At 37.7% G+C, this 16,155-nt stretch overlaps 1 protein-coding gene across 7 annotated transcripts in view; it reads right to left on the bottom strand.

Annotated features, from left to right (window-relative positions):
* The window catches only part of LOC126053490 (neural-cadherin), a 254,021-nt gene that overhangs the window by 177,298 nt on the left and 60,568 nt on the right, over positions 1 to 16,155 (bottom strand). The window lies entirely within an intron of this gene.

The following is a 16,155-nucleotide window of genomic DNA, read 5'->3' on the forward strand; positions in this document are numbered from 1 at the left end:
GACAATGATCGGTTCGCCAATAGTTTTTTAATATTGGTTAATTGATACCAACATTAAACAGGTAATAACAGAGAACACGATCATGCCAGAATTTGCTAATTAATGAGTCATTACTCAACAGACTGAAATAATTGGTTTAACTTTTACATATCCAAATAAAACTACACCAAAAATACAAATAACAATAGACGATTCCATAGTTAGGGCTCTTTAATAAACTCGACCAATTCGTCTGCTTGTAAAATTAAATAAAGGGAGCGTAGTTAATATATTTTTAATGAGCTGTAATAATTACACAACAAATTACTCGTCTTAGCAGAGCGAGATCTGCGAAGTAAATCTGGTCGGTAATGGCGCGCGGTGGCACCTGAGCCTGTGGCGGCCGCCTCGCTAATTTCCTAAAGCACAATATAAATTACCGCCGAAAACAATGACGACCGCGCTAAACTCGCCGCGCTGCCCGCTTGCACCGCCCGAATTATAATGTACACGCTAAAAGGATTGTTAGCTTTATATAAATTATCTCAAAGCGGCTACAACAAATCAAGCCAAGTGCTTGCAACTTTTAAAATTATCTCAGACTCGAGATTTATTCTTAATTCCGTTGACACAAAGGTGTACTCAACAGGAGGATTATAAACTTTGCATAATCTTTGGACTTCCAGTCCGGGATGCTTCGATTTGTGTCGAGTCAGCCAGTTAATTATTTTCCACGGACAATGAATTGCTGAACTTCATTCATTATCTTGAAATGAATCGACATATTTTTTGTAAATTTTGATTTTTGCTGATCTTGAAAAGATACAGAGCTTGTTATTTAGTCTGTTGTATAGCGACATTGTTGAAATGAGGAAGATAATCTCCATTTTCAGAAAACCTTTTTTGTTGGAAAAAGGAACATAATAACCGAATGGAAGCGAACCATTTTCCGACTAAACAAATAGAATATAGTACGTGCACTTATTTACAGTAAGTAAGTAGTTAGAAGTTGTGCGTCTGCATGGTCTGGATAAGTTTTCTATTCTGTTAACATTTTGGCACCACGCCTAGTCTATTTGCAAAACGTATTAAACATCTCCTTTGGACATTAACAAATGGTTTCTCATAACATGGCGTTGCTGGGTGTACATTGTACAATAAAACACTATGTATCAAAGTGCTGACTTTATGGCCGCAAATGTAAGCAACACGCTTACTTATTCACATCACCTAGCCGGGTACAATTGGAAACGGGAATAGGTAAGACGTACCGACATAAAATACTATGTAGCACCGTATAGCTGCATTACAGCCACGAATGCTGTTATTCATGTACAGAATAAATCAGTACTACCTACTCTACTATAATCTAGCATTAACATGAATAAGCTGTACGGATGATGAGGTAGCTATGTACTGCGCGCAAACATAAATCCTCATACGACTGAATTTCGAATGAATGTACCTATTGTATTAGAATATCGGATTGGTTGGGAGCAGACCGCCTATTTGGATGCGTGACCCGTCATTAGGCACGCGACCGGAGTGGTCCGGGATCGCTCAAGTACGTACGCGCTCGATGGGCTCGTATAATCGACCTGTTAACGTTTCTTCGTACATACCCGGGTACCCAACCCTGTTTGCCGTCATTTATTTTTACTGCTTACTAGGCGGAATACTGCTCGAGGAAGGCGACACGGGCAGCGGCAGGCAATCGATCGTCGGAATACCGGCGCTTTGCTAACTGTACGACCTGCAATGTCATATCATATCAAAGGCAGAATTATTCATTTTCTAGCTAGCTACCGCGTTTAATTGCGTTAGTAGCTCCGTCGCCGCGTAAGACAAACAAGATCAGTATTCTGCGACGATATTTAGTGCGAAATGTAATAAAGACCTCACGTCCTAAGCGAGTTACCATGTCGGATGTCAAAGCTATTTTTTGTTGGCGACGGCGACGTTCCGATAAGACTATTCCAGTGATTTGTTGCGGTTGTCGGAGTGGAGATTAAATTGGTCTTGTGCCACTTTATATATGTAAGTAATACATATTCATGTCCTATGCGAATGTACCTAAATGAAATTAATTTTCAGTAACTACCTATGTGAGATCACGTCGACCTAATTTCATAAATAAAATCACGGTTCTTAGAACATACCTTTATCCTTCTTATATTACGTACTCACTCAAGCTAAAAGCGCGATCCAATCCAAGCTTACCTGAAAGGAAAGAAAACACAATGAAAAATAATATGCTAAGATATAATCCTGGCTGTGTAGGAAAAGTATTGTTCAGCGATATCCAGAAAAATATTAAAAGCCGATTTAAAGGGGGATTAGCTAACATTTCACTCAAAAGTGTTAATGTTTCGGTGTTTGCTTTAATCACGCCCTAACGGCTGATTGATTTCGGATACAATTCTATACATACACAGAATGGATTTGGAATTAACGCGGAGTGCTTTATGTATCAGAACTACAGGCTTGATGAAACATCAATTTCATTTAGTAACATTTAATACGATGCCTGTCCTACGTATTAATATTAAATATCAATGTTAAAGAAAACATATAAAAGAAATCCAGATCTAATATTACGAATCCTTTTTAGATATAAAAACGCCTCGTAGCCTAGGAGATCTTTCTAAGCGCAATGTCATTGGTCAATGTCACCTTGACCTGGCTATAAAATCTAAACACTAAGTTAAGCTGTTTCAACACTTCTAATTTTGGTATATGCTAATAGGTATTTCTAAACACAAACAAGTTTGAGAGTATGAGAGCCAAGCCCACGCTTAAGAGGGGTTTTAGAGCAACGACTCTTCAGGGCACGCGTGTATGCCGATATTATACAAAAAATCCACCAACAAAAGGATTTGGCTGTAGAACTCACAGGCCTCTTGAGAATACCCATAAACCCTACATAAACCTTACAACATGATACATACAGATACGTATATTGTATACCACACAAGTGCATTACACAGCAACTTGGAAAGTTTATACACGAGTATAGCATACTTCGAACTGTTAGTTCACGAATACCTAAGCAGATTGGCTAAAGTCAACTGCTGTACCAAAGTCCGGTCTTTAATAATTTTATGAACAAAACATCTTTGCTAAAGCAATTTCTATGAGTCATAAAGTTTTATATCGAGGATAAAATGACAAGGACTGGTCCGGTAAAAAAAATCTTGTAAAAATATGGATAAAATCGGATTAACTAAATATTTGACGCCGTACATCACTTTCGTAAAGCAAATACGGAGATTACAACTACTTCTACGTTATTCCTAATAATGTTTCTTTAATGTTTTGCGAAAGTATGTATATCTTTTTCTAAACTTTAACTAACTTAGATGTTTGAACCATTATTTAAAAATAAAACTGTTTAAATATAAATGGTCTTCAATCATGTTTAATACAATTTTCCAATATTTCCTGCGAATAATTATTTTTATTAAGTAAAAGGCTTTGCAAATAAAATTAAAAAGGGTTATTTCAATACTACTCCCAGTCATAGTATTATTCAAGCACTCTGCGTAGCTTTTAAGTGCTTACTCTTTATTTATAGAGCTGGTAGTCGAGCAAAACATGATAATAAATTATATGCGGTGAAAGCTTTTGAATCGCCGTCACCAAATGCCTACGTTCCAATGAATACTATTTTATACAACATACATTTTCCATTGTTACTAAACATCCGTTGTTTAAAACAGTACATAAATATATTTGAAACCACTACAACTTCAATAGCTTTTATTTCCCCGCCGTAATTTGTCGGTTGTAAACGAGCTTCATATATTCAGGGGAAAACACGAACGTTATTACTGGGAAATCGTTAATTAGTTTAATTACAGAATTATGTGCAACTTGCAATTAGGCAACTCTTGTTTATTCTACACATGACACCTTTCAAAATTTTTGACGTACCCAGCATGGACTTTATTTGTATAGAAATATATTTTTAAAATTCACTAAGCCATTTTTCGTTTTTTACTATCTACATCGTCGGTAGCGTTGGGATATTCCAGCACTCCGAAAAAATCATATAAAATAAAACCCCGATAGAGCCTCGCCTATATAACTGAACCAGGGACCGGGAATAAAAAGAAAAACGGAAACAAATACGAAAACCCCCATTCCATCACAAATAGATCCCGAGTTCAATGCCAAACAATATCTCTACGGGACAGTCATAACGCGCCGCCTCGGACCACTTACCCACATTATTGCTGACGTTACGAAAATAATAAAACAGCCAACGAACAAAACGGACCTAATAAAGGAGATAATCTACAGAAAGAAGGAGCTAAAAACTATCTTCATGTACTAGATGGAAGCATAATCCGCAATGTCGCGCTAAGCTCCGGATGGCCCCTAATGATCCGCCCCGCAAAGATAATCGGAATTGCCTAAGAAAATAACCGCTCGTTGCGACGCAATTGCAACGGAATAAATGCAATTCCGCAATCGACATTTTTTTTCTCTTCAAATAATCGTTTTCCAGCGTGGGTTGGATGTAGCTTAGGTTCAGCGATGCGACAAAACCTTCTAACCGTTTTATGCCATCGGCGAAGGCAAGCGTATCTATAACCAAGCAATTATTCATGACCATGAATAAAATTGTAATTCGTAGGGGTTTTAAGGGAAAATCCCTGCGTAATAGCGAGTATGTAAGCCACCTGCGTGCGGAATTACAATAAAAACTTACGTCTATAAACAAACCATAAGGAAAGGAAATCTGCGCCTCGAGTGTTACGAATGTGGTTACGCAAAAGATCCAAATGCGTTGTCGCTAAAATATAGCGCCGAAACGGAACAAAAACAGAAGTAAGCTTGTCCACAAAAAAGTGAAAGATGAGTGGGAAGATAGAATGGAACAAGATTGTTTTGATTTCCATGTTATGTTGGCAGACGCAGACAAGGACAGTTCCACCCGATGAACATCACGCAATATTCGAGAAGTAACGAATAAAATTGATCGGAATTTGACTGAAAACCTGGCAACTTATCAACCGTTACGCATCATTATGGATACTTATCTACTCCACATTCGAGCGACGACACAGCAAAAAGACGCAAATAATAAATTGAGTTTGTTTTGGACCAATTTTGCTAAAACAAAACCATTAATCACCTACACGTGGCCCTACGGTACTATAAATACACGCTTATTTCTCAAATACATTTTTGCCACAGAACATCACAAGCGGAATAAATCCGTAATAGACCAAACATTGGCATGTAACCACGCCACACGTCACACAAAACGCCCCTAATATTGGTTTTCAGTCGCATATATGAAGGCATTTTTGGTGTGTGAACAAAAAACATTGACACAAGAACAATGTCAATATAACAGGAAGCGATTTGTAGCAATCTCAGTGAACAACACTTTACGTCAGGCGCCGTCAGTCACGCCGCCTGTTCCCCTGAAACGTTCAGTAATACGAGTTCCTCTTTGTTGATATTCGCGAGAAATGTATTTAAGAAATAAGTTGTATGTAGTCGGTGAAGTTAGTGTAGATTTAGTAGACAGCTTACGTTGATACTGCGCCGCGTTAAAGTTATTCATGACTGCAAATAAACGTACAAGCTACATCTTTTTTTCATGCGGATGCCGTCACGTAGGCGTTGCCAATGGAGGGAGAGGACAGATAAGGACAGATAAGGACTTCAAAGAACTAAGTAGCTATCCGGGTATACATTCCGTCCAATGAAAATTTTAGTCTGCGTCTGCACTGTAACACTAAAATTTCCTGACTGATGCAATCATGACAAGCATGTGGGGCATTCAAATTACGCTTCCTTCATCACAGATGTATGAAACTAGATAAGCTCAAGTTTGTATACGTGAGCACACTCGAGTCGTCATGGCGAGCGCTTGGCACCAAATAAGCTACGTGTCTCCTATAAACAATATGTACGTGTTTCGTTGGCGTGAGTTTTCATTTTGAGCGGAAACTGGTCCGCGACTGCAGCGCACCTGGAATTGATCCCGCCGTGAGCTCCCTTCGAGGTGCACCAAAGTATCCAGATTAAAGACTGCCACTGCGTGTAAAATGCAACATATTGCGAGCTATTTTTCAGTGTTAAATCTGTTTAGGAGTCGGAATTATCTACAAAATTCTGCAGCAGTAGAGTACGTCCGGGGAATAAGTATCACCATACCTACGTCTTCTTGCCGTTAAGCGAAATTGCTATAGGGTAACTGAAGTATAGCTGCCAGTGTGATTGTAACGGGCACATAAAATATTTCAGTAGTGCTATACATTGCACCTGTGATCTTACTGTGTTCCCTAATATGGGAGCTTTATTTACTCTAAAAGTTTGTAGAGATGGGCGTTTCTCATTATACTAGTAAAAACTGTTTTTGTCACTAACAAAACAATAGCAAACGTTACATAAATAGTAACAAAGTTTGCTGAGAAAAACCGCACGAAAATAAAGTTATATCATTTCCCCCAAGTCATTGTTGGGTAGTCACGCGCACATTAGCCGCGCTCCACACCTGTCGACGGCATACGCCGCCAGGGACCTCACCACTAACTATTTCTTTGTATTTCTCACTGCAACAACTTTATTTTATTCTTCTCTAGGCACCAATAGAGCAAAAACGAATTTCATGGCTGCAACCGTTTCGATAAAATATAGGTATTTTTTATACATCAAACATTTTTGTTGAAAAGTATATTAACAGCGCTTTTCCATCCTAAATATTTTTTCATTAAAATTCATGTCATGGTACATAAAAAGTAGTATAGATTTTTGCTAAGCATCAAAATGGCAATGTTTTTACGTCCAAACTGAGTTAGTCCTCGCATGAACGTTTCGACGCCAGCACACGGCATAATTTATCATGATTGATTCATTCACCTTCGCATGCTTGTGCCCCAGAGACTCTCGCTTTGATTTATCACATATCTATAAATTACCACTTACATTGTGTACCTATTTATCATCTGGACGCCTACGAATAAATCACCCATGACCTACCTTTCGGTACGACAACAACTATTTTCATGTTTTAATAAGTTTTCTTCAGTTGTTTATGATATTTTCTCGCACAAGACTGAACTTACACGGAATAGTTTCAGACAGTACACGTTCTCGGAATGAGAGAGGAACAAAACATGCTACCCGGTGCTTTCACAGCAAATGTATGTGTGCATTACATAGCTAAAATGAACATTTTTACGAGCGACTATTTCTTCATAACAAACGAATGCATCAAAACATAAATTAGGCACACGAAAACTTATAGGTGTATGTATTATTAATTGTCAACACTTCGGTATCCCTAGATTACGCCATTTCAGGAGTAACTTTTACTAAGGACCTTATTACTGAGGTAAATAACAACCACGAGAAAAACCCCAACAAATTCAGGTCAAGGTAGGTACACGATACATTATGAGTGATGAGACTTATAACTTGACTTGCGAAACTTGCGCAGCTACCTTTCGGGAATACTAGCGAAATACAAGTGGAAATACACCAAAAATATAAGCCATATAAAGGATTTGTGTTCCTGCATTAAGTGTGTAAGTTTTAAGACTCTCGGAACAAACATACGTTTTATGGTCGCTGCATAAAATCCGTAAGTAGCATGTGGGCTAACGGAAACATGCAATCGCCACCGTAAAATTCTAATACACCTTTGGGAGAATTACGAAGACGGATCCGGCCCTCATGTCCAAAGAGTAATTATAATACGTCAATGTCTATGTAAAAAGCAGCTCAACCCCTATATACGAGAATAAGCGGTTTAATGAATATTGTTTACGTAGTCGTGCAATCTGTCCTATGTACAGATACATATCTACTATAAATGTAAAAAATATATTTCTCATGTCAACAAGAGCTACCAAAAATTACAATTTAGCACGTAGTAAAAATAAACGAACCAGACAGAAAGATGAGGACAAGGCTATCTAAAAGGTATCATTTACGTATCACTCGTGGAGGCTATTTTAATGCACCTCGCCTCCACCGCGACTTAGCTCACTCGCATAGAGAATTGTAAAAGCAAGCAGAAAATTCAACAATTCAGTAGCGCAATTCATACACAAACCGCTCATATTTTACTTGTTTAAGCGCTTTGACTCGACGAGGAGCTTACAAGTATATCAACCGCTTAGTTGAGTCACGCCCGACGTATGTAAGTCGGTTTGAGCTCAGCCATACTACTCAATACTAATTACGTATTCCGAGATAAAACTTCTACTTACTTTCTAAACAGAGAGAGCACGTTTTAAAGACTTCAATTAATCTAACGTATCCCCAATCTACCCGACCCTAACAACCACATTACAGCGACCTATCCTCCGTTACTGACTTTACCCTCTAATTCTATATTTATCCTACAGTGGGCAAGAAGACTACGTGATTCCAGTAAGGGAAAACGTTTCAGTTTGAAAATCGGCCTTCATGTACACATCAAAGAACCTGACCGTATTACTAAAAAGGGTCTTTATAAACAGAAATTGAAATCAGTACAATATATTTACTAATAACGAGTGTTGCGATGACCACGAATCCGATGCCATTACATATTTACTGCACGCGACATTACATGTGTAGTTACAATGTATTTTATGGTTACAACCAATAAAACCCGTCTTGGCAACAGAAAAACGTACAAAAAAATGTATAAATGTTCTGTATGGCGATCATATTCGTAGCAATAAGTAACCATAAAGACGGTATTTCATATAAGAGTGCCTTGGTGTTACGACTTGCCAGGAACGTGAGCTGAAAAGCTTGCGAAGACAGCGTTTATTGGTACACCTGCTTACGACGAACATTTCGACCAAGTGTTTTAAAAAGGTTGTCAAGTGCGAGTTCCGAGGCTTTCCGTTACCTGTCCAAGAGCACCAGTCGAATACAGTTTAAAAACAAAACGCTGACTAATATCAAGGTAAACTTTACATCATCGGACTAGGCCAGTTTTTATAAATGGCTAAAGGTTCGATTGTTAGCTTTCTAAAAAACATTAACCGACAAAAATGTTTCAGGAGATTTCTCTATACAATGTTTTTTTTGCCTCACATCGGTCAAACACATGTCACATATAGACAGACGCGAGTCAGCGATAGCAAACCAATAACATTGTTCAGTCGAGTGAACACTGAAAAATCTAATAAAAGCCGAGCATTTTATATTTACCTTTGTGTATTCCGACGGTACTAAAAATAGCCAGAACATCGTACTGCGTTTTAAGTTCTCAATTTAACAGTACTTTGTAATAAGAAGAACAGTTTTGAAAAGTTCAGCACAAAGCGGATAGTTTTCACGGTAAAATATTACTACACCTTTAAAATTAAAATTACAAAACTTTCGCTTTTTATGTCTCCAAAAGTAAAGTAGAGTAGTTGCTTTATTTGTAGGAGCAAAATATAGTAACGATATTTGCATAAAGTACATCTCACGGTTTTTCATTTCAATTGCAGTAGGTCGCAGCGCAGCGCTTAGGATTTATTACAGCTTTATTTAAAATTGCAACACAGTATCCCGTAATAGCAATATTAAATCACGGCCTATGACCGACACAATAACTCTTCCCCCTCCACTAATGTTTTGTACGACAATAAACAACGTATGTTTATATGTATATCTTCCTTTCATTCGGACAGTCTATGGGGAATTACAATAATAATTGTCCGTCGTTATTTGAGGGCAGTAGAGTAGCCAAAAGTGGTTCCATATAAAAGTGTTTACTATAGGAAAAAGCGTCTAAACAAAGTATTTTTATCGTATCACAAATATTCCGCTTTGCTATGGTATCCCGTCCGCTATTACGTTCAATATAAAACGCTGAATCTGTTGGGATCGCTTTAACTTACGCTATATCAGTTACGTAGTACATTACAAGTGCACGTGAGCTGAAACTGCTAGCGGGGAAGTGGCTAAACTGAAGACACTCCAGTTGTGTTCTATTTTAACACCTGCTGCGGCAAGTAAACTGCGAATTTCAACAAAATTAACTGATTCTTGGAGAGATTGCGAGGTGTTAAAATTTTACGTTCCGTATAAATTAATGAACATTTTGCTGGTACAAACATTCCTATTAATTTAATATTAGCCGTACAAAATACTCGTTGGATAGCCACTCAGTGGCTCAGGCGGTCTGTCTTATATCATTCGCAGATTGTAATAATGAATCTACGAGATGTCCTTTGCAATTATGCTGCTTTTGGCTAAGTGTGCCGCTTTGAATGACTGTAAAACTCAAAGCAGAACGTTAGCATTCAACTTATTATAGGAATTAAGTTTTTTTTTTTTCTGTTTTGTTGTTGTGTTCTTTCAACTTGTTCTTGTCAAATTGTGTTTTTTCTTTGCCCTAAATAAAATGTGAATATTTTTAAGCAGGGCCATGTAATGTAGTGGTCGCGTTAGGACAATAATATCTCGGGTATTAGTATTCTCGGCGCCGACACAGCGGTGTGGTGCTACTTCATTAATTAGCGAAGCTTCCAACCACTTCAGCTTTGCGTTTACGTTCAAGAATTTAAACATTCCCCTAATTTCACTCCTGAAAATCTCACAAACCAAGTTGTTCACAAGTTGGAACGTTAATTTATAAATATATTAGAGGGAAAGTATTTTTGCCAAAACGGACAGTATCCGTCAGACAACATGAATAATTTAAAATAATAAAGAAGGAAATATACTTCAAGCTGCTCGTAAAACTTTATTAAAAATATATATTTTTATCACATCCTAAAATGTAGGTAGCCTCACAGCTATCTACCTAACACCTTTAAATGAAACGAGATTCATATTTTGGCGGTACGCAGTGCGCACGCAGTAATTTCACGAAGATTATATTTGTATATGATATAATGAGAATAACAAGTAGGGCTTTTTAATGGCAAATACATAGACAACTTTGGCAAGTCATGAAAACAGGTACCAGCAAAATGTTATTGACATTTTACCTACTGAAAAAAAAGACGTTGATTCATAAAATAATTCACGCAAGATTCTCAACAGGCAACTTAGTTTCAGTAAAGAAATCACCATCTAGATACTTTTTCTCAGAACACTTTATGTTGAAGTTTCCTAAGATTTAATTTAAAGTAAAAGTTAAATATAAAACTATTAAATCTAAGTTTTAAATTATGGATGAACTCAACGTAATAAACTCCAAGAATTTGCAGCGCGGTCGTTTTGACAAACTCAATTTTGAAACAATAAAAGTACTTCCGCTGAGTTTATTTTCGCGACGAGCACAACACGGAAAAGTTCGCCCCAAATGGTACAACAATAACTTTCGCCTCTCAAGTTGACGAAACGCTGCATTAGTTCAAAAGTCGTATTTACTGGTAACTTGTGTGTAACGGCATCTTACACGCCCCTCTTCACAAGCCATTACGTAGGCGCGCGCTCATCGGAGCACACGCTGCCCCCTGAACCTCAGTAGGTAATTAACTAAGCCTTGAAAACTTTCAACATTAGCTAATTTACCCGGCGGGCTCGCGGCCTTGCTTATTAGCTTCACACCTTCCTACACTCACATTAAAATCAAATATCGCTTTATTTGCTACCATCTATCGGAAAATTACAATTCGGTTCCCAATTATTCGGATATACTCTGAACTTACTATTTGTTATATCCCGACCACGAAACCTTCACGCAGAGATCGGTGCGGTGCTCGTTACTACAAATATTTATCTATAAAATATATGAATGGGATCGTTACGCTACAAAAGAGCAGTGTTTTTACTGAAGGTAGTATTATCAATCATAGCATTTCTCGTGACATAAGTGGACCCTCCTCATGCGAGCTCAAAGTTCCATTACTCATGACGCCACGCCCAATACTGATACGCTCTCCTCCAGCCTCACTGACAATAACCCACTGAAACGGTTACTTACTACGAGCCCAGACAAAGAAATAGCGGCCGCGGCGAACCGAATACTTCAGCGGAGGAATATCTGAATTCAATCATTCAGCTGAATCCAGTTACAAGCAAGTTACAATGTGTTTGGGTTTCACTAAATAAAAGGCTTTAACAGATGTTATTCCCAGAGTGACTATCTAAATCCTTCATTTATTACCTGTCTGCCTAGTTTTGAATGGGCATTTTAAACGCCAATTAAAATAACTAATGGTGCCTGGAGACCGCAAACTTTAACACTTCTAATTTTCAACTCTGTCGGCATTCTACGACCACCTTTTTGTAGATTCTCTTGCTTAGTCAACTTTCAAACTCACCTATCTGTATAAAGCGATGCGATCAGTTCGCACGAGTTCCTTGAAACAAGTGCCCGATAACTGAAGAAAAGTTCAACCTTTTAACTTTTAAAGGATTTCCACTAAATTCGAAACAACTATTAAAGTTGGTTCGTTTGGCAGAAGTTCAAGATATTATTTATTCCATTCAAAAACATAATATCTATGCAGCAGACAGTGGCCCTATTTGTTATCTTAGTTTGGGAAACGTGGAGACAAACCATTCAAAAAGATATCATTAATGCAAATGTTTCCAATTAATTATTATAGTGTTTTTAATTAGAGTCGCTTAGAAGCATCTCTCGGTAGGCAGTATTGGAGCGCAGCGCTCCGTCCGCTCTGAACGGTTGGCCCGACGAGCGATGCTCTGTTTTAATTAAACTTACGCCCGGACGGCGATAGCTTTCTGTATCTCCCTTTTATAGCCTACAAATTCAACTTGAATATTTTTGCACAATCAAAATATCATTAGAATGTAATCAGTGGAGTAATGAATGTCACCACACACGTTACGTTAAGAGCGGGCGAGCTTTAATATTCACAAACGAGATGGGGTGAAGTGATTTTTATGACGGCCGGCGAGTGATTCCTGAAACTTATGGCGCCTATAAACCCGCTCGTCTCGACTTGACGATTTAGCAGAAATTTCGCATTTCGCTCCGCGTTGCCGCATCTTCTCTGAAAATCTTTCAAATTACCCGAATTCGTCTCGTGAAAAGCTGTAGTAACGACAAGGAAAATTCAGTTGAAACGTTGTGATATTACAGATATACAGATACAATGACATAACGACCCTGAGATAACTGGCATTTTAAACAATATCCCTTCAATTCAATCTATTAAATTACAACGTTAAAATAGGCAATCAATTATTACCTAAACATTATTTCCTTGGAATTTAGCTTAAATTAATTTACTCTCGTTAAAATCTCGACTGTCCCTGTTCTAAACAACAGTATTCTAAAGTCAGATTTCTATGTTATTATTATGGCTAGTAAATATAGTAGGACAGTTGAAACTGTGTTTTGGTGAGAACAATTTTTATCACATGCAATGTGATACATAGTAGAGTAGGTACTCTATACACAGGCAATGTGATAACAAGAACCCTACCTCTCAACAAAAGCTACAACTAAAAGCAGAAACCCCATAAAAACTACTGTGAAAACCATTACATCCAATTTGGTGCATATTGCCAGCTAATTACAAGTGAAATGCAATCAGAGAGTAGCACTCGGCACAGATTGTTTAGTAAAGGGCAATATTTAATAGGAGCTGACAGTAATCCTCAGCAGGCAGTGCACTCGGGCGCGTCCTCATCACGAATTCCCGAGGGCGCAACGTTAAATGTAGGCCACCAAGTTCCCGCCGCCCGCCAAGCGGAATATTGCTTTGTCACTTGGCGACATCGCACAGCTTCTCTAAGCCCAAGTAATTGGAAATAGTTGAAATAGACGACTTATAGCAACAAAGCCCCGCCCCAGCGCCGGCACTGGCTCGAACATCTCAGTCCAGAGCTCGCATTGTCGACACTAACTAAACTCCACGGAGGCAATTTATGTCGCCTAGATGTTACGCCGAAACTAACGAAGCGTCCAATTTCACGAAAAAAACTTTCTCTGCTCGAAAAAAACTCCAGCTTTATTTAATTAAGACGCTGATTCTTAATTCAAAATATAACAGTAAACAAACAATCAGGAAGTCTAATTAAAACAGTCGCATAAATAAACGATAACAGTCACCCAGGGAACTAGGGGTCGAATGAGAACACCGCAAAACACGGACCCAAGGAGACCATCGGGTTAAAAAATAAAATTTGATGGTAGTTGGTTTGTTCGTTTAAAAAATAAAATTTTATATAGATCGTAATACAGCAGCTTTACTGAACAAGGTACAGGATTTTAAACGTATCGAATCCAAATTGGTAAGTCATAAAATATATTTTTTAAATCTGTTAATAAAACTATGTATTCGTGTCTATAGAACAAGTTATTTTGTTTTGGCAATTCCCTTATCAAACTGTTGTTGTAACCTCAAACGTTGAACTATTGCAATTGATATACATAGTTTCCGTGTCGGAAACAAAAGCAGTGACAAACCGTAAACAAAGGAGTGTCTTTTATCGTAAGTAAATCGCTGAGATAATTTTCCTAAAAGAAATCAGGAGCACAAGTCACTGAACATAAAAAATGAAAATAACATAGAACAACCAGCGTCTAAAAATAGATCGAGCACTCCTTTGTACTAATATTTAAGGACGACGTTTTCCTTTTCGTCATCCAAATGCTTGAAATATAAAACTACTTTCTGAATACTTAAATTACCTATGAAAATTTCGACTTTAAAACTGCTTCCTTCGTCGACGAAAACACTTCCATATATGTATGTAACCACATACAAGGCATAGCCAAAAACCCAAAACTTTGCCACAGACCACGATTATAAGAGTAAACGAATAATAAAATCTGTTGGATTAACAAATCCGCAAATATCCGTTCGTATTAAGCCAGCTTTGCGGTTACCTATCAGGATATTATTATGTTAATTACATTATCCGACGATTATCTTGTATTGCATAATAATGAGATTAAGATCATAACATCAAATGTCTGGTGTTGATTGATACAAAGCTTACGTCGTAACCAATCAATTAAGCATGAGCTCAACCGAGGACCTAATTACGTTTCCAACTAACATTACACTTCACTATCTATGAGAATACGCTTCGCCTAATTGATTTATTGAGAAAAGCTAGAAATTTTCTACAAAGACGTTAGAATTCGACAGCTCACGAAGAGAAAATATCAGACAATTTTGCCCGGATCAAAATATTCGATTTAATGTTCTGTTACTTAGTATACTACGTAGCGTGATTCTGTGTTCTCGGAATACCGAGATTAGCTCAACGAACACAAACATCCATCTTCTTGTTGTGTTGTTTCAATAACAGCGCTGGTAAATATAAAATAGATTCTAATATCTACTAAATATTGAAGCTAATTAAGAACGTTTGAGTGGATTAACAAGTTTTTTTTAGAAACACCTCATCTGGATTCTTTTTACGTGGAATCGCGACTTGAATACAAAATAGAAGAGTTTTCAGAAAAGAGCTCAAAAATGAATACTCTTGTTTTGAAAAAAGAACGGTGGACTAGCTTTTACACAATACCAAAACCAGGACGAGAGCTAAAAATGTATATCCACAATATCTATTTACCCGCGTGAGAGCAAACCTGGGACTTCATGGTCTGATGCCTGCGGAACTTGGTTTTAGGTAATAGAGTATTCGAGATTATATTCGTGCATTCGAGCTCAGGAATCAATATTAGTGCAGTGGCTGCCACGGTTATATGTTTAATACTCGGCTCTTGTTTGATATAGCTGCATATTACGCACTCCGTTCACTGCTCAGCATCTAAGCACCTAACCGTTGCCATAGCTACAGGATTATGTCTAAGACTTACGAAACGCGTGCATAAGCTTATATTGTAGGTACGTATTTGTAGAAATACATAAAATTATATTTCTGTTTATCTAAGAACAGGGTCTGTTGGTTTTAAAGAGCAAAGTGACAACAATTTAATGCGACACTGTAATTCCCAATACCGAACACGTTTTAGCTAAATGCACCCCGAAAGGACCGCTGAAAATTGCTATTCTGACTACCCGCAATGGAGGATAATATGGAAATACACGTTTACAGCCGCATCGACATTTTCGACTCCGGGAAAGCCCATTATGCGTGACAAAATTGATCATGACTTTTGACCGCGCACGGCGTTCAATAAAATTCGAATCGTCTCAATTTAGATTTGCATACTTACACTCTGTTGAACCAATATTTACACAACCACAAAAACAACTTAGCTGTTGTATTTTAAGAGATTTAAGACTTTATAAAAATTGCGTCGTATTTTTTTCTGCTCAGGTTACT

The sequence above is a fragment of the Helicoverpa armigera genome, chromosome 6 (assembly GCF_030705265.1).
Source record: "Helicoverpa armigera isolate CAAS_96S chromosome 6, ASM3070526v1, whole genome shotgun sequence".
In the NCBI taxonomy this organism is placed as follows: domain Eukaryota; kingdom Metazoa; phylum Arthropoda; class Insecta; order Lepidoptera; family Noctuidae; genus Helicoverpa; species Helicoverpa armigera.